Consider the following 20787-nt stretch of genomic DNA (forward strand, 5'->3'; position numbering starts at 1 on the left):
AAAAAAAAAACGTGCACATTCGCAATATTGTAGGAACAAGACGAATTTACGCCGTATAAACGCGGTCATTGAATGCCGGCCGATAGCCGCGAAAGTACCGTAATTTCCCGTATATAGCCGGAAGGGGGAAAATCTGCAGGGTAATAAAAATCCGAAATTTGAAACTTCTGTACACGGCCCCGCATTCAGGGAAGCAACCAAATATCCCTCATCTTATTCTTCAACAACCCGCGTGTATATCAATACAAGTAGTGTACAAAGTAGTAAAACCAGTTTTTCAAAGTTGCGCGATCATGATATACGGTAAAACAAGAAAAAAAAAGAAAGGGAAAAAAGTTGGGGAGATTTTTCTCTCTACGTTTTTCTTAGAACTAGGAAAGAACGCGTCCCGCGTGAACAAAATTTTTACGCGTCCTTTTCTGAAATTCCGGAATGGCATCTCTGCTCATAGTTTGAAATTTTGCATAAAACATTTAAAAAAAATTAATGGGAAAATGAAACTGCGAATCAATCACGGCCCGCTACTAGGCTGCGGCCCTGTGGTTGAAAAACACACGCCTAGAGCCACCCGTTTGCAGTTCGATCTAGAACTCCTAGAGCAGGCATCTGCAACCCGTTGCTCGCGAGCACCACGGTGCTCCCTAAAGCACTCAGAGGGCTCGATGCTCGTGTCCGATTTCGTGCTCGCGAGCACTTGATCAACTTTCCAATTGAACACCATTTACAAATTGCATTCAAGGATTGCAATCATTCTTATTTCATGCATTCGTATGTCAAACTTGTCGTAAGGGTGCTCTTCTTTTGGATATGGGTATAGCCAGTGCTCGTGACGAAAAAGGTTGAAGACCTCTGTCCTGGAGATAGAAGGCTTCCATACGGGTTGTCAAGTTCATCTGTAAAGTCATTAAGACTACCAAGACTACCTAACAAGTTTGCCACATTTTGAACTACAACATCCTATTTCGATTCTTCTTGTTTTGGCGTAAAATCTTCCTGATTGGCTCACGAATACCGCATGGTGATTGAATATTGATCATAGACATCACCAATTCTGAGTTCTGTCATTTCTTTTCCGCACAACGATCATAATGGCACGAGCAGGGAATTTTTCCCCTGAATATTCTGAGGGAAAATGGACTACTTTCAGCCATCACAAGCATCGTGCGGAGACCTTCTATCTCTAGGAGTTGCTGGTGAGACCCGTGTGTTAAGATGGCCTGGGTGTCCCATAAAGTACGCGTAATTTCTCGAATTCAATAATCCTCGCTGCTAGCAGATCCAAAAAAAAAAAACTTTGCAAATTTAAAACAGAAATTGAAGTTCAGGAACATTAGTGGGGCTTACTAGCATCATGATATGAGTAGCATCATTAAGACATTCACTACTTTAGCACACACCAACTCCAGCCATGTATCGCCATATGGCAATTTCCAACTAGTGGAGTTTTGGGTGGAAAATGAAGGCGCCATATATCGGTGGTCACCCTTTGAACTTTATATGATGTACTTTTGGCTGGATTCGAACCCATGGACCTTGACGGCAACCTTCATTAGTGGAAGACGAGCATCTTACCACTGCGCCACTCAGGCGATAGGACATTCACTAGCTTCTGGTTCGAATTTTTGAATATTTGAGAAATTTACAGGTTTATTAGAGTTCTACCATCTGTAGTAATTAAAATCAACTATGAAATTTTCTCCCCTGTAAGTTATCGTTATCAGGCTGTGAGACTATTTAGGAGGGTAGAAGGTGCTCTTTCTCCTCTCATCTTGTCGACAAATATTTCCGTAATTGGTCCGTAGTATTCGCTGTGATCCACGTACGTGTGGAGCTGCTTTCGCAATTCCTGCCTATAGCAAAGGCAAATGCATGACAAAAAAAAAATCTTTCAGCTTTTGATCAGTTTCTTTCAGTTATAAATTTTTTTTCCGAGAGACTTTCTCAAGGGATCTACGATTCATGGTACACATTAGACGGTTTCATTCTAATGCCTCATAATGGCTAAAGAAAAATGCAAGCTTTTTACTTAAAAGAAGAAAAAAGTCCTGTTTTAAAATTTAAAAAAAAGAAGTGAATAAGCATTTTGCAACCAATTATGTAGGTAAGAAAAAGAGTTGTCCCGTTTTACCAATACCGTTTTCCATATGTACCGTTCGATCAAACTGGATGTATGGTCACCGTACTTGAAAACGCGATTTTTTTTTCTGATATAGTTATCATTTGGTTATTTTTATCAGAAACCCCCGAATCCCGATGTGATCACATTAAGCGGCGTGGACTGTAATTGTAATGGTTGAAATTGAGCATTGTCGATTGCTGATATCCACTGTTTAAAAGAGGGAAAACAGCACAGTATCTTCAGCAATGGGGCAAAAAATTTAGATTTGAGAATTCATTAGATTACCAGAACATAGAACAGAGGAAAAAGTTAATTCGTGTGATTTTCATAGAGTTAGAGAACCGCAGCAGTTAAAAGGCAAACACAAAGTTCATGGCAAACAAGTTCACTGGACAAGGATAAACCTGCCGAAAGCTCAAACCCTTACTGGAACTATCCATGCCTTCCGATCGGTTACGATATTATCCTGCGACTGCGAAAGCTGGTGAATATATCGGATATCAGCGCCTTGACGAAGTCCCAACTCGCCCACGTTTGCCAACAGTTTCCGGTTGCGCTCACCAAAAGCGACAACGTCGTCAATCTTCTGTCGAAGATGGGTGATGTGCCCGACTCACGCAAGCTGCCGTGTCGTGCTGCTGCTGCTAGCCCTCCAAAAAAAGGGTCGTGGAAATCGAATCGGACCTGAAAATCCAGAAACGTAAGACGTCTAAGAGTACCACAAGGGCCACTTCTGCTGCTGTTGAAGCTCCAAAGAAATTGACAGCCAAAAAGACGACGATTATAAAGCAGGCACTCAAACCAATGGAGGCAGTGGACGACCAATCGGATCAGGAAATCAGGCCGCGCTTAAAGCTACTATGAAACCCATCGCTAAAGTTAGCTCGCCCAAGGTGAAGAAAACAATTAAGGAACAAAGATCTTCCGAAGCATTTCGTGGACTCTGAAAACACCAGCAAATGCAAGAAGCCCGTAGGTCTGGCATCGTTCACCACTGCAGCTAAGGCTTCTTAAGAGAAGACCACCGCCAAAAAGCAGGTCCTGGTGCTGAACGAAGAAAGTGAAGCGGACTATAAAAACCCTACTCGTAAGAAGCCCGCGTGCACAGCAAGGGTCGCCGCCAAAGTCAGCCCGACCAAAAAGGCGACGACGAAGACCACCGCCACCAAGAAAAACCCCTCCGCACCAAAACGTAGATTGGAAGATTCCGACTAAAGCGACTAGGACTCCCAAGGCAAGTTCAAGGCGGCCACCACCATTACAATTGCAGTTGACACGATTAAGTAAAAGCAAATATCAGGGATCTCAATCTAATGGATGCTATTTCATGTTCCGTTCTCATAATGCAGAATCATCGAGGATAAAAATTTGCTTGAACCGAATCTAGTCATTATTGAATCTTCTCGTACTGTATGTACATAATTAGGTTGACCATATATATTAAAAAAAGAATTTTTTTTTGGTGTTTACGCATTATACTAAAAGAAAAGGCATTATATTTTGTATGCTTATTTGGCAAAAATGATTTAAACGCAAAACGTTTGATACTTGCAATCATATCAAGAAAAAATACTAATCGGCACATATTTATTCATGGAACATTATAGCAATTGAATTTTAACCTTTATCAAAATACATTATTTTAATCTATTCATTTTAAGAATGCTCAGATTACTGAAAAATGCGTATCATTCATGCAAAATGTGTTATTTGCTTAATCGTATCATTTTTCAAGCTGGTGAAGATAATATAATGAAGTTCGATTATAACGAATACATTCGCTGTTTTTTTCCAACTTCGTTATAAGTGTATATGTACGAATGTATATTTACGAAGTCTTTCTTGGGTCCGAGTTTTCGAAAACTTATTTTTTCCTCTCGTCTTCCCATCGCCCCCTTATGCCCATTCGTAGCCCCCAATCATGTCTGTAGCTGTTATCGCCCCCCTTGAATAGTTCCATCGCTCTCTGGGGGGTGATATCGCTCACTTTGGGAAACACTGCCCTAGATGGTCAAAATAACACGCTGCGTGATGTTGACATCAGAGCTAAATGACAATTTTTTTTTTGATGTTCCAACTGCCATCTTCTGCAAAACGCAACACTGTGCTACGGTGAAGTTTCTGAGTGCTTTAGAGACGCATGGAATTTTGCGCGCATATACAGTGTAATATTTCAATCTATTATACTTGCAGAGTTTCTGTGCGATTCTACGTTTTTGTTCTGTGTTAGTGTGATCGAAAGATACAAGTTTTCAACGTAGGGCTATCTTCGTAGCAAAACATACCTTTTATTAACAAGAGAGCGTGACAAATTTCGGAAATATGAATCTGGTAGTGAAAAGGCTAAAAAGAAGAAAAAGCAAAAACAATATCTTAACACACAACGTGGTGCGTTGAAAAAATTTCTGCAACCCGCAATTCAACCAAAGAGAAAATAGAAGTGAAATATATTTCACAAGAAATGGAGCCTCAGCCCGGAATTTCAGCCACCAAAAATTTGACTGATAGTACGCATATTTTTTTTGGTGTAGAATCCTCCGACGTCAAAGTGCTTCACGAGTTATTAACAGATGATATTCAATGCATTTTAAGGTTCACGAACAAGATCCAAAATCCTTTTCCGAATGCTTTTATAAGCATATAGGATAAATGCTTACTGTTCCAGTAACAGTGGGAAGTGTGAAAAGAAGTTTTTCACGCTTAAAATTAATAAAATCTTATTAAGATCTGCAAACAGTCAAGAAAGATTGTTATCTTTAGCGAAATTATCAGTCGAAACAGACATAATGGATAAAATAAATGTTGATGTAATAGAGGACTTCACTGGTGTGAAAGCAAGAAAAATAATTTTTTTATGAGCGAGTCAATTCAGACAATTTAACTGTGAAGTTTGGTTGAAAAGCATTTGAAAATAAGCAGTAGCGAGTCGTATTAAATATTAATCAGTAAATTATTTTTATTAAAGTGAAAAAATTAGGTACATTTAAATTTTTTTTTTTTTTTTTTTGCTTTACTGCTTTTCACTTACTCATGTATCAACATTTTTACATAAATTTTTCAATTCCTAATACGATTTTTTTTGTGGGGGAGGGTAGGGAACTGACAGCATCTGATTTCTCTCTTTAGGCTCGGTTGACAAAAATTTTTTGTAATGCTCACAGGGCCCGCGATTATTTTTGCACCGGGCCCCGCATCTGGTAAGGGCGGCCCTGCCTCTGGGTATGTGAATTCTAACACAATTGTGATACGTTTAAAATGAAGTACGATAAACATAGTGGGATAAATCAAGAAGCTATCTATATGATGTATGATTTTATATATATATTAGATAAGGCAACCATAATCTTTGTTATGGGCAGTGTATCATATCTTTCGTGATATATGCTTTTTTTATTGGGTTATACAGTCGAATCTCGTTTTAACGAATACCGTTTTAGCGAAGTTCTCGTTTTAATGAACACTTTTCTAATCCTCCAGATAAGTTTACATAAGAACAATGCAAAAACCTGGAATTCCTTTATAACGAAATCTTATTTTAACGAAGTGATTTCTGCGGTCTCTTGGAGTTCGTTATAACGGGATTCGACTGTATTTGACATCCATATTTTTTTATGGGCATCTTTTTTTCAGCCATTTCGTTCGGCAATTTGCCTGTTGTGGCCTTTGTATGTGTATTTGAGCAACATGGACAGACAAGCGATTCAGAGCCAAGCCAAGCAATTGAAATCGGAAGAATTTTGTCAACAACCCCAAAGAGAGATTAGTAAACTTTTCGGTTCTAGCGCTAACGCGAGTGTAGAGTGTAAGCCAGCTGCAAAGAATTGTGATGCAGCGAAACCAACCACATCTTTGACTAATTATGTCATAAAGGAAACAATAGTGAAGGCTTAAATCTTGTGGTCATTGAAATCAGTGATGTTATACTCATTCTATAATAATTAAAGGAGAAATTTTTAAGGTAGCGTTTTCAAACGTGATATTGCAGGGAAGGAAATTCTTTCATTTCTTGGCTTTGCTCCATTTTTCCATCACGTGTATTTGAAAAGCATAAATGCGTGTATAAAATAATGTAAGATTATGATGATATGATAATAAGTATAATTGATTGATAAAATTAATTTTACAATTAATGTAATTTATATTAACTTTGTGATTGAAAACTTTCCTGGACTTTTTTCGAAATTTGACTTGAAAACTTGGAACGAAAATTTTTTTACGAAAATGGGAATGAACTCTCATATAGATATTGGTCTTTTGAATGTATCATGTGATCCTTATTGAACTCCGCTTTTCTCGGCATGCTGGGAATAGATCAGACTCTAAAATCCCATTTACATGGGAAATGGAAAAAATTCTTGAAGCGAGTTTAAAACCCGCTTCTCAAGAATTTTTACCAATTTGACTTTGCTCTCCATTTCTTTCCTGACGAAAAAAAAAAGTCGTCAAGCGGGTGCTAGAACTCGCAATATTAGCACATAAACGGGGCTTAACATTTCAAAAACTGGTGTCCCCCCCCCCCTTGATTTTCACAGCATGCCGGCTAATGCGAGGGGATACGTTGAAAGTTAATTTTTTTTATGTATACGACCCCTCAAAAAAAAAAAAATGATGGCGTTTCAGAAAACGTCATGTCATTTGGAAATTTTTTGTGATTGAAAGCATCAGTGGCGGATTTAACAGCGGGTGCCCCGAAAACCCAAACTTCACATTATTTTCTAATTTATTGGGCCCAATATTTTCTTTTGTGCCCGGGGGCTTCGGCCGACTTTAATTCGCCACTGGAAAGCATGCATCGAAAGTCAACTCTTGCAAATATAGTCCTGTATATGTAAACGTGTGAGGCAAACTCTTAGATGGAATGCGAGTTTTAATGAAAGTTTTGAGATCTCATTATATGTAAATTATTTTTCTCTCTGTGTCTTAACTTATGGCGTATTGAAATGCTCACACACAAACTTTTTGGAAAGAAATATTTTTTTTTGGCGGCCGTGCCTCTAGTTTTTGGCAGAAAGTGCTGTAGCGTTGAAGAAGACTGGCGTGCTCTTTTCCCGCTGTTTTTGGTTTTCCTCTCGTCAAAAAGAACCTAGTGCAATGAGCACAACCGACAGTAGCGTTAAATGAAATTCCTTTTCTTTGCTCTTCAAGCCACTTTGAACAGTACCCTTGTTTACGTCTTCTATGCAATCGGATAGATTTAAAGTGAACATGTGCATTTACAGCAGGCATCAGGAACTGGTCTTTTTGAATTCAGAGACTTGTTCCATCATCATCAATGTTTCTTTGTAATTCTATTATAAATGTTTCTTTATTCCTCCAAAGCGTATTCCTCGTATGTTAAAGTTAATCTCGTAAGCGGGATTGGTTCATTTCAACACGATCGAACTTGTTTCTTTGATCGTGAATGGTCATGTTTGATCCAGGAAGACTTTCCACATCATTGCGTGTTGGGGGACTGAGAATTGAAAATCTTCAGAAATAAGTGCTTTCCCCTTTGACACTGAAATTCGTCTTCGTTTACTTTTTTTAATACTTCCGAGGCGAGTTTTTTTTTTTTTTTTTGGAACGTTTTCAAAAATTATAAAGTGAAACTTTCGCAATGTCATACAGTGGCTATGGAAGCGGACGTTATAGTTCCCCTGCTTATGCTTCGTATAGCGGAAATAGTCGAAGGTCTGGTAGCTCATACTCTACGGGGCTGGTACCCTCATCATCTAGTCCCTTTACCCGTCGAACTGTTGGCGGCTCATACGGACTTCTAACATCGAAATCAAACTCGTATTTGCCAACAAATAGTGGTTGCCCTCGAGGTTCAATCTCTTCTCGAACGAAAAATTTGGACACAACTTCTCGAAATTCCAAATTTTATGACCCTTCTGCTCATGTGAGCAGTACGAGTCCATTTTACAAGAGAGTTGATGTAGAAAAGCGATCACCCGAATTCAGCGGACACAATCTGACCATTAGCAAATCTGCTTCTTCGATTACTTCTGATATCTCAGACTCGTCTCTCAGTTCTGTAAGTAACCATTTTTCTCTACGATCTCCGTCAATTCGTTAACACGTTCACCAATGACCAATACTTTAATGGATTAACAAGCTTGTAATTGAATACTGATTGCTAAATGTTATGAATAGTTGAAACCTCTTGTTTGATTTCTATTATGAAATAGAAATTTCTTCACACACACACATTTTTTGCTCTTCATCATTCAATTAGAGGATTTTTTTTTATAATATGAGTAGACCATGCATATTAATAACACTTATAGTTAAACTTCTATAACTCGAATCATTGATATCTCAAAGTAATTTTAATCTCCGTATGATATGTTTTCTTTGAATCGAAGTTGTATGACTTAAAGCTGTACCAATGTCAGAAAACACATGCCTATTTCGAGGCATCGAATTTCAACTTTAAGTTAAAGAAAAAAAATTATTTTTCTGTAAAGTGTGGCCCATTTCCCTATAAATTTGCGAAATTGATAAAATCACAAAAGGCAAACTTGTTACATGCATGAAAGAATTTTTTTTTAATTACCGTACCCATGATAAAAGTGTGGCTTTTACAGTTCTGACAGTGTTTCTTTTTTCACTTACCACCAATTCAAAGCTGCGGGCCTATTAAAAAAAATTGTTTGTTTTTCCAGAGCATCTTTCACTCTTGCTGTTATTGATGTTTTACTGAATAGCAACCAGGGTATAAGAATGCTATCAGTTGACAGATAACCTCTTCGAACACTCACATACAGTGCACCAAATGGCCGAACACTCATATAGTGCACTGCAAAAGTTTAGACTTAAGTGGAGATATACGACTAGTGTCTTAAAGCCACTGATTGTAAAATCACAACCACGTATTAGAGTGAAGATGTACTTTATTTTAAAAGTAATAAAATTAAACTACACACTTTTTATAGACATGATGATAAAATCAACAAAAATAGCATATAAACAATTGATGCAAAAGATTAAAGGAAGTCAAATATTTAGCAAAATAAAATTATCTAAAATCTGGTTGGATGTTTTTTTTTTCTTAATAAGTTAATGTGGGTTTCCATCGAAGAAATTATTTCTTGCATTATCTGCTGCTCAAAATTATGTGAATGACTTTAAATAGAAGTTCCAAGTTCTTTCATACGCTTATCTATTATTTTCATAAACCTCTCGACAAAATTCCACAAAGATTCTCAATAGATGTAATATCAGGACCACATGCTACTCAGTCGAGAGCTTCAATATTTTGCTCATTAAACTAGGCATTAGGCTTTCACATGCCCTTCAGTGTGCACGATCTGACTTCAACCCATTGGCATGGGCAAAGGGGGTTTTGGGGTTCTAACCTCTCCTCCCCCCCCCCCGAGCCAAGATTATAGTGTTATTTTGCAGGGGAAAAAAGTAAACCCCCCCCCTCCCCTTGAGAAAAATTTGCATACGCCTATGCTTCAAACTACCTTCATTAGGCTGCGTTCATAGTGGAGCGAAGAGGTACGAGTTCCAAGAATTGCGACTAGGAAGAAGAAAAAATGCATGGTGGTGGAAGAGATGTCAGCACATAGTAAAAGAGGAAGTTACGTCGCCACAGTGGTGATAGACTGAAGTTAGTTTTCTGTGGTTCCAAGGCGCAAATGCAAGCCAATCTTTCCGTTAAAAAGTCTCGCCACAGTGAGCAACAGGCCTACAACATACAATTATTCAATCATTACACTTCACTCAAAGTTAGAAAAACTGATAGCATATGGTAGCACTACACATAACAAGCATTACACAGCAAACAAACTTCACCTCAGGTTCGCAACACGTTCATGCACATTCTGGCATGTACCAATTCATTAGAAATTCCGGAGAGGAATGTGTACGCGGTGCATGTACGGTGAAGTAGTAGTAGTAAAAGAGAGGGGAGGGTAGAGGAAATAGCCTGAATGGTTCTGAAATGTAAGGGTGCGATGATGATGATTCCTCTGCAGAAGAGGGGGGGGGAAAGGGGAGAAACGGACCAATCAGCAGATCGAGGTGAAAACGAACATTTTTTTTCAACTCCTGCACCTCGTTGAGTGGCCTCTTTCTCTCACTTGTCAAGTATGTGCAGTATAGAACAAAACAATGCTTCACTAGTCTCTCTTATGCACTCCTGTACCTCATGGTCACCTCACTATTTGTAAGTCCTTAATCTTTCTGAAACTTTTACTGAAGACCAGCTAGAGGTTCACTGGATATAGTAATATTGATCATGCTCTAATGTCTGTATATAATGCTGAGCATTTTGGCGACCTCTAAGGCTGGGTTCACACTGGTGTGATACGACAAACGATGCAGCATGCAACTCGACCAGATAAAAAACTTGAAATTCAAGTTTTCAACCAATATGGGTCCGGTTGCATGATGCGACGCTTGCCGTATCATGCCAGTGGGAACCCGGCCTAAGAGAGGCTATTGATACCTGCTTATTGCAGCAGAATCCATCAGTGAACCACCACCTTGTGGATGACAACAATTAGTTCATGATATCTTGCCCAAATCGTGCAAATTTTACCTTCATCTATCTGGCCCATCTAGGTTCCACTTCTTCTCATTGCTGAAAATATCTGAATTACCATTTGGGTCCATATGGAACACACTTGTGAGCTCATTTTGTGCTCAAGTTGAAACCTGAGAAAAAGTTTTTTAAATAATTTTAAATTGCAATACTATACCCTACTAGTTTCTCGTATACGCGTATGAATCATACCCATTCACACAGAGAGTCCAGATGAGCTTTTAAAATTGCAGCGCATTCATTCTCTGATTAGAGGCCAGTCTTTGGATTCTTCTGTCATCTCTTTTATTTATAGCGCGCAGCCTTCCTGATCAGTGTTGGGCACTATATACACAGTCGAACCCTGTTATAGTGCCAACCCCACTTAAGACCACAAATTTTCCGTGAACAAATCTTCCAATTTGGAATTACAATGTAAAAACCCTGTTTTAGCATCAACTTGTTATAGCCCCAACTATTGTTTGGATACAAAGTCAATGTTTCATATTCCAAGAATTTCCACATTTCTTCTCCCATCCAGGGCTAGAACTAGAGGAGGGCACTTCCCCTTGTTAAATTGTCGCCATTATTTCTATTTGTTTATTTGGTTTTTGTAGGCCTACTTAAAAAATTCATTGCTAAATTTATGCAGAATTAAAATTATTTTGAAGGTAAGTAGTAAATACTCGTTATAACAAATTCGCATTATAGCAACCATTCTATTGCAACCACCAGTAGGGTAAGTCCCAAATATTTTCATATAACGAATAGCCTGTGTTTTTCCTTTCGATATAACAACCTTCAATATAACGTTCATTTTGACAGGACAAGTGGGGGGGGGGTCATTATCACAAGCTTTGACATGTATCAAGAAATATTCAAGTAATTGTACAGTGTTTACAATTTTATGAATTTTCTCAACTTAACCTATTTTATGCGTATTCAATTTTATTTTATTTATGGAGTAACACAAATGAGACACTGAGATACAGTAGTTTATAACAAGCATGTGAATTAATGTAATGGTGCTCCTCGGAAACGCTATTCCGACCATGATACGGTATAAAACCAAACTTGTTATAGCGCCAAAATTCTTTTGGACGGATGGTGGCAATACAATGGTGTTTGACTGAACCACCTCCAGATAATTCTCAGTAGATAGACATTTTGGAACGTTGTGAGAGTACAGCAAAATTTTTCCGAAACAGTCTACATTTCTGATTTCAACTTGCATATGCTGTTTACTTTTTCAGAACTGCTCATTGTAGCTCTCAAATAACTGATACTATCACGTGGAAAACAAATACTGAACAGCTGTGACTTCATTAGTCGCAAGTTTGCATATTTCGATGGCCAATCGCGTAAATTTTTTACAGTGTTTAACTTTTGCAAACACGATTTTCACTTTTTTTTTTTGCAAAAGCTTATTTTTATTATGAATTACAGCACTACTTTTGATATTCAAATGTTAGAATGACATTTTTAGAGAGAGAGGGGATAATCTGATAATCTTTATTATTCAATAATTCAGTTTTATTTTAAATTCAAGAGTGAATTTCATGTCTAAACTTTCACGGTGCACTTCAGATCTACTTTGCTGGCATGGTTAAGGAATGAAAAAAAGTTTTTTCCCTCTATAAGTTTCATCTGCATCTGTGTTCCTTACCATGACCAGAAAATAAAACTACAGTAAAGCCTGTCAAAGTTGGACACCTACGGTCTATTAAAATGTGTCAGGATTACACTATAAAAGTTTGGCAAAAGTCCTTTTATAAAACTTAAAAAATGCAACCATTAAGGTCATTGGTTACAATTTCTAGAATGTAACCAATGACTTTATCGGTTGGATTTTTCAAGGCTTATGAAAGGACTTTTATTGAACTTTTATCGTGTAATCTCTGCCTAAGTTAGAGGTATTGAAGATATGAAGGGCATTTATGTGGACATTATGTGTTATAAGATTATGGCAGATTCCATTCAAATCCATCTAATGTAGGGGGTGTCTAAGTTGATAAGGTATTATATATAATTACTGTATTAGAAAAGCTCTCTCTGTGGCTTTGGAATACACTATAAAAGTTTTGCAAAAGTTCTTTGACAAAACTTGAAAAATTCAACCTATGAGAGCACTGGTTGCATTTGCTCAAATGTAACAGATGCGCTTATTGGTTGAATTTTCCAAGTTTTATAAAAGATCTTTTATCAGACTTTTATAGTGTAATCCCTGCCTTAAGAGAAGATAAGTTTTCTCTCATAGTTTGCTCATTTTTGCTCTTTTGCTTCACCTTAAGCATGGTGGAAGTTTTTAGTTTGATCTGAGAGAAACCTTGTCTTTTTGCACTATTTATTTATATTTTCAAAGCTTTTAACGCTCGTATTCTGAAGATCAAAAGTTTCATAAAATCTACGGCTGGGAAATCAATCGAAATTGTTTACAAAAAATTTTAGTAGATTTATCGAATATTTTTCTTAGCCATATAATATTGATTGATGCTATAAAAATATATTTTAATTCATTTTACGCACCTATCCAGCAGATGCAAACAAATATAGGGATTAAAAAATAGGGATTAAAAAATTAAGGCTGCCGCTAGAAACAGTTTAATATACTGCACATATTTTGTCAAAACCTGGAATTTCTTAACTTGGATTTTGTCATTGAAAAAAAATTGGTTATTAAAGGTAAGTCACACACACTGATTTCGAAACCACTTTCGATCATATTGTTGCTTGTCTTCAGGAGAGGTGCTACTGCTTCCAAGAATACAAAATGATAGTGGACTTTCGACCATGTCTTCTAAAACTCCCATCAGACTCAATTTGAAAATGAAATACAGTAGACTCTTGATAATCCGGCCCATCCAGTAATCCAGTGTTTTTTAAGTGGGTTTTCTTCAAGTATTTTTAAGAGGAAAACATGTCACTCTATGTCTATGCACAAAGGTTTACATTATTTAAATGGCCTTTTTCAATTGACTTCCAGTAATCCGGCGATTGGTCTGACGTGTGCTGGATTATTGAGAGTCTACTGTGATCAGGGATGCCGGAAGTCAAAAATGGTTGGTGTTGTCCAAAGTTTGAGTGCCATTTCTCTGTACAGGTCATAATATTAATGTATATTTACAATTGACCATGAACCCCTTTTTTGAAGTAGAATGTCCCGTTTTGTTGTCCCGAATCTGTATTTGATTTCAGTGATGACACGTAATTCAACCTACTTTTGTGGTTTTTGTTAGCTTTTTGTCTCAGTAAAATATGGTAAACCTGTGTGTGTGTGGGGGGGGGGGGGTGTAGTGTCTGCCCAAGATGATAAAAAATTGAGTATTTTTTGAAGAAATTAAAATATCAAGAGAAAATACCTTTATATGCATATTTTTCTCTTCCAGTTTATCTCAACTCCTTTTTAAGGTTAATGGTTTGACATTGCTCTAGTAGAGATACCCTGTGCCCCTCCCACAAAGTTTGGTTCTGTACTTTGTCCCTGACAGTGGCGTAGCCGGGGGGAGAGCAGGGAGACAGATTGCTCCCCCAATCAAAAATTTGGCAGCATTGGTGCCTATTCTCTTAAATGACTTTTGATCTCCAGAAAAAATTTGATAAAAAAAATTGAATTTTTTTTTCTCATTTTCTACCTCCTTTGAGCAAATGAACGAGAGAAACAAATCTCCATTTTTATATATGCGCCTCTTGCAGTTTCACAAGCCCCATTTACATGTGCATTATTGCGGTACCATTGGGAGTTCTATCACCTGCTTGATGATTTCTTTCTCTTGGATGGAAAGAAATGGAGAGCATTAATTGGTGAAAATTCTTGAAGCTGGTTTAAAACCCACTTTTACCACTTCCCATGTAAACGAGGTTACAGTGGCTTATACATTCATTTGACAGTAGAAGAAGAAAAGAAAGAAGTTTTCATTACCATTTTTGAAAATTTCTCTCAAGCTCTTCATTTGGAAGCATGTTCAGATCAGCCTCTGTTCCCACCTTTATTAAAGGACATAATCTTTCCCGCTTCTTGCTGTAACTTTTTTTCACCCGCTATTGGTCATTCTCGGTCGAGCTCCTAGAAATACCTTCCATAGGTGCCTCAGTTCTGAGGCTGTGTCTTTCACCAAATGCTCATTTTGTTGTGAAGAGCCACCCAGAGCTTTGATTAGGGGGGCCTTCTGAAGAAATAATTCATGGGAACCAATTGTTGAGAGACTAGTGAACTATGAAATAATGGCTAGGATTCAAGCTCCAAGAAGTATCGTCTTTTCTTTGGGCGCCTTAGGTAGAGGAGCTTGAGCTCCTAGAAATATACTACCTTATGTATAGGAGACTTAGCTAGCTTAAGAGCTCCTAGAAATGCTATGTTATTTGTAGGTCCCTTGGCAAGAGCTACTAGCTTGTTTTATAGGGCAGTGTCAAAGACTAGGAAAAGGTGGAAAAAAACTGAGCTTTTAAGCCCTAAAAAACCAAGATAAAACAAAAGGGGTTCTGGAAGAGGGTCTTAACCCCTTTACCATCAGCATGTAGTATTATGTCCAAATGCCAGTGGAATAAATTCAATCCAGCTGACTCTTTCTTCAACCTCTTTTTTTCCTGATCGCAAAGGTTTATTGTAACTCTACAAAAAATGTGTGTGTTTTCCCGATCTGTGTTCTCCCACCACATCGTGATATTTCAACGAGATAATGAGCAACTGAGATAACAATGGTGTGGTTCTGCTCAACTCATCCCTCCCTCCCGCTCACACACAACAGACACATATAATGTATCTTTCTCAGAGCTAATAAGAAATAAGAAAGAGAACACACAAGTAAAAAAAACTACAAACAAGTTTGTAGGTGAGGGTGAAAAAAGCCAGGCTCTGTTCTAATACTTTCTTATTCAATATATCTCTGCACTGTTTCTCCCCACCCTTATTTCTTTTCTTTATTTCTTTCCGTTTCTTCTTTTTTTTAACATTGAACAAGGCTTCAAATTTATCACCCATACGTCTAATGCAGATCATTCAAATTTATCGCCAACAGCTTGTAATCAAAGGGGTTAAAGGTGAGTGAAATTAAAATACCTTTAATGTTGGGTGAATAGTGCTCTGAAATGCAGAGAATGAAAGAGGAAATTATAGTTATTGTTATGAAGTTATTTAAATTTTTCCCTTAGGGTATTGATTAATTTCACATTTACTAATTTAAAAACTTAAATAGGGGGTGGCCGTGATAAAAGGAGCAAGGGCGAATACCCACCCAAGTTCTTTTACACTTCAAGAAATTTTATCGTTACCAAAAAAAGAAAAGAAACACCATCTCAACAAATGACAGTGTGCAGTGAGCCAAGCAAGACATTTCAGTTACACAAAAAGATTTAATGAGAAAATGAGATGCATATGTGTGTTTATGATAGGGGCCCCTTCAAAGATACAAAATCTCACAAAATACCATGAATTTTTAAGAATTATCAGGACGGCAGTACACCTCCCTTGGGTAAGCATAGGTTAACATAATTTTACGAGGGGAAAGATCCACAGAAGCTATTACGACTGCATAATGTGATAATTCCTGTGCAACAATATTTTTTCTTGGTCTTCAGAATATTGTCATATTGAGGCTTCACTGTATATAAATATAAAATTTAAGGGTTGATTAATTTGAGATTCCATATGCTCCCATAATATGAGATTATTTAAGTGTATCTATTTGGGTCTTTTTAACTTAGTCATTGGTGAAGTCTTTGCTTGTAGCCTTGCTGAATGACTGAAAGTAATATTCACTGCAGGCTGTGGTTTATCTCTTCCTGTCATCATAACTTTCTTTTCGTGTTCCCCAATTTTTCTCAAAGTATGCGTTGCAGCTCTTAGAGGTGTCACAAACCTTGGTCAAGGGCGCTGCGGTGAGCTGGAGACATCGATTTGTGTGCTTATTTATACTTTGAAGTGATGTTTTTTATATGGGAAAGTATCTACCAAACTATTCTGGAGATGAACCATGAATTAGGCAAGGGAACCGCGGGTGACTAAGTTTGAGAACAACTGGTTAGCTGTCAAGATTAGCCTCTACAAAAGAAACGAAATCATTTAATTTTTTGCGGCCCTATGTTAAGGTGGAATTAACATCTGAGAAAACCGGTACTTCATTGTAATAACAACCCATTACCATCACAGGAAGGCTGCCATGAATTCGGCTGCTTAGCATCCAGTGGTCTTTCTTATTGTTTAGGAGGTAATATAAAGTATGAACTGTACCAATGAAGTATCCCAAAAAACCTCTGGACTGCAAAGAGTTATCCACTTACTGGCATTCAGATTTCTGATAGTTTGCTTCTTCCATTCAGGCAACTTGTGTACTGCATTATTTATTAAAGTGGTAATTTATTGTGTATGGGCATTGAACTGCATAATTTAGCACATAACCTTTAACATCACACATGCATTTATTGTTTTTGCTTCATTTTAAATGGTACAGGTAGGCAGGAAGGGTCCATAGCGCATCAAGAACATGAGCGTTGCTCTCGGCAAGTTCGACTCCTGAATTAACGTTTTGTACTATCCTAATAATTAGTCTTCAGATTGAGTTGTTTCAGTTTGCCATCATTGTTGCTATTCAGCATGGGTCCCCCACATCTTTGAGCAGGACTCCTAGGCTGGGTCTTTTCACAGCCCCTCTATAGTGAATTTATAGGGCGGAAAAAAAAAAAAGGGGATATGAATTGTTTCAGGGCTGCAACACGGTCAGCTCATTCTTGTGCGAGAGGTCATGCCATTCAGTGATCATGTTCATACAAACCCTGGCTTTAGCTGCTGCTATGGGAAGTGGTATCTGTGGTTCCATTTCTTCTCCTGTAATGATGGCTTGTTTCACCAATTCATCTGCTTTCCGGTTTCCCCACTCACCTACATGTGCTTTTACCCATATAATTTACATATAAATTTCAACATGCTAAGCAAATAATTTAAGACATCTTATTGGTTTTGTTAAACAAAATTGAGCTAAATGACAAACATTTTCACAAATTTTTATCTGTTGCAGGTATATGAAATGAATATTTTTGGAAAAATTAAGAGATCTAGTGCAATATAGAGAATGTCATAGTATTTTTTAAAATGTGTTAGCAAAAAAAGAAATTTGGTTTTTCTATGACTTTTCAAAAATGAAATCTGGAAATTTCATCCTAATTTTCTATCTGGAATTTTTTTTTTTTCGTGAACAAATTTTTTCTAACAGAAAAAAAAAATTCTTAATTTTTTTTAGTCATGTGGTACACACACACACACATATATATATATATATATATATATATATATATATATATATATAAGGTTTTCCAAAATCATTGATTATTAGGGCTCAGATTTTTGTGACCTAAAACCATGAAAATATTACCTTATAATCTTTCTATTATTTCATCTCTTTTTTTAGTTATTGCTTCTTATCCTATTAAATTAAAAAAATAAACTTAAATAAAGTACATCACAATTTATCATTTTTATTAAAATTCTCTCACCAGATTCAAATCAAAAACAGTATAGCTTATGCACAATAACTGTTTTTTGGTACATTCTAGAATCACACTGCATTTTATGAGATATAGTTTCATATGTTAAAAAAAAGCTGCTATTGTTAAGTGTCTTCTAAGAAACATTTGAGGAAACAACTTTACCCAGGTTTTTTTTTTTTTTGAAAATTAGATAAAAATGACCAAATGGAGCAATATTTGAAGAAAGCTTGTCATGAAACCACAATCTCATTGATGGTTTCTCAAGCTGAATTGCAATGTTGCTGTACATTAAATTGTTTTGTGCTGGAACTTTTAACATAATAAAATAACGTGGTACTGTCGGTCCTGCTTTTTTTTTACACACAGCACAACTACCATCATTGGTCAATTTACTGCCATTTTATCTGCTTTCAAATGCAAGTTGAGCCAAAAGTGTTTGTATGCTTATTTTCTCAACTGGTACACCTAACCGTCTGCGTGCATATCTAGTGTTGCGCATGAAGTAAGTGTTGCTATCTGTGTTTCCAACTGTGAGTGAAATGTAACGTTTGAATGTTTGCACATTTGTAAACAGGGCTGCTACTAGAAGAAAGCAGGGGGTATTGTGGCCCGAATGCTGGACCAGGAAGGGTGCCAAGTTAATTTTTTGTTTGTTCAGAATTACAAGGAAAGTGTGCCAAAATGGATATCTACTTGTCCCAAATGACAGTGTCAATTTTTGTTTATAGGATCTATTGTGAGACTTTTCAATGGAAAGATTGATTCACACATATGCAACTGAAGCTGGAAAGTGACAGAAAACCACCACTGAGTCACCAGTGAGATTCAAACCCAGGTCTTTGTGATGTGAATCCCTCATTATGCCTATATAACTGTACAGCGGCTACCATAGGTGTTGAAAATATTCTCTCCAAAGTTCTGGAAAAAATTCCATAACTCACTCTGAACATCAGTTTCATGCAGTGCCAGAATTGAAGAAAGGGATGGGGGAGAGGCAACTACCAAAAACTTGCAGGAGTGGGAATTTCAGGCAAAAAGTTTTTGAAAACAAAATTTTTACTTCAAAACATAATGCTAAAAATCTTGTTATAGTTTTTTATAATTTTACAGTGACTGGGAACATCACTTGCCGAAGCCAAGTCTGCCCCTCCTCACAGAAATCCCTGTATCCCAGAATCCCTTAAAGCATGATGAAAATGCATTGAACATGAAGATTTCGAGTATCCAATTGAATAACATCTTTCACAAGCACTTGGTATGCCATTAAAAAACATAGCAAAAGGATCCTCAGTGAATAAAAAAGCGGCCACTGGGAAGGCAATATTTTTTCCGAAAAAAAAAAGACATGGAAGAATTCATTGTAAGTGCGTATTACATCTCGAGGAAAATGCACAGATCAAAATTTTCAGTGATAAAAAAATGATGAAAACATGACCGATTGCTGAAAAATGCTTAAGATATGACCAATAGCTTGAAAATATCCAAAATATGATGCCATAAAAATCTGAGCCACTGAATATTTTAATTAAGTTAATTTATTATAATAAGAGTTTATTTAATTAGAACTTTACATTAATTTAGCATTTTTTTCTTTGTAATTAATGTCCAATTTTTTTAAACTGCTTTAATGTGTTATTTAATTAATTAGTTGTCATAAATAAAAGATTGGTCAATTTGGCCATGAATTGGAAGAGCAATCAAGAATGGGCTTCAACTCCTTCAGGGGCACAAGGATTTATAGAGTATAAAAAGTTTTTAGGTATTGTAATGAGTTCATTAGGTACCATCTAACATAAAACATCATAAAAATAAATAATAAATTTGGAAATTTTTTTGATAGGTGATGCTATCACCTTTGTTCATGTTTTTATCAATATTTTTCATGGGAACACGCATATCTCTTGGTCCTTAAAGGGTTAAAATTAAAACACATCAGGAAGCAAAATTTGGAAACAAATATTACTACATCTACCATTCAATGACCTAACATTGAACACAAAAGTACCATCACAGATGATGTTCTGGCATTTCCATCATCTCCAAAGTTTGACAATCTGGAAAATTCACATTTCCTTTCTGATTTGCCTCGTCATAATATCAGCTAATGTTTAGAGGGGGAAGGAATTATTATATTGCAAGTTTTCTATGTAATAAGGTTGTTAACCCTTTAAGTGGCACAGCAGAAATCACTAAACCCCCTTCAAAATGCCACATCTTTTTTAATGAAATAGGCTTTTTTTCCCGTAATTTTTAGCAGGTGTAAACTAAAGGGTATAAGGGAGAGTGTTTCATTGATAAAACCAACTTTATGAAATAATGTGAGGCAAGATATCTCGTCATTGCTGCTCAAAGGGTTAATTAGCTTTGTATCTAAGAATAATAAAATATTTAGGCTTTTTATGGTTCAAATGAATTCTTTTTTCCCCTTTGTTTACATTTCTTTCATTTATGGTAATTTTGTGAGTTATTTTAAAACACAATCAGCCATGGGGTTTGACTTGCCTCATTAAGATCCCACTTGCCCCAAGAACGAGGCAAGTGGAACCCATGGCCGACTAAAACAGAAAAATAATCTTGAAGAGGGGATACTGCATGAAATAAGTTTAAAACATTATCCCTAAAGAACATGATCTAATAAACTTGCTGTCACATTTTCAAGTTTTGTTGACTTCTCCAA

General features: G+C 36.7%; 1 protein-coding gene across 2 annotated transcripts in view; it reads left to right on the forward strand.

The window, feature by feature from the left end:
* LOC149080286 (protein phosphatase 1 regulatory subunit 12B-like) overlaps positions 1–20787 on the forward strand; it is a 423274-nt gene that overhangs the window by 292922 nt on the left and 109565 nt on the right. The gene's annotated exons all lie outside the window — the stretch shown is intronic.

The sequence above is a fragment of the Pholcus phalangioides genome, unplaced genomic scaffold, assembly GCF_987345545.1.
Source record: "Pholcus phalangioides strain wild (caught in Gottingen) unplaced genomic scaffold, Ppha-v1.0 ptg000011l_1, whole genome shotgun sequence".
Classification (NCBI taxonomy): Eukaryota; Metazoa; Arthropoda; class Arachnida; order Araneae; family Pholcidae; genus Pholcus; species Pholcus phalangioides.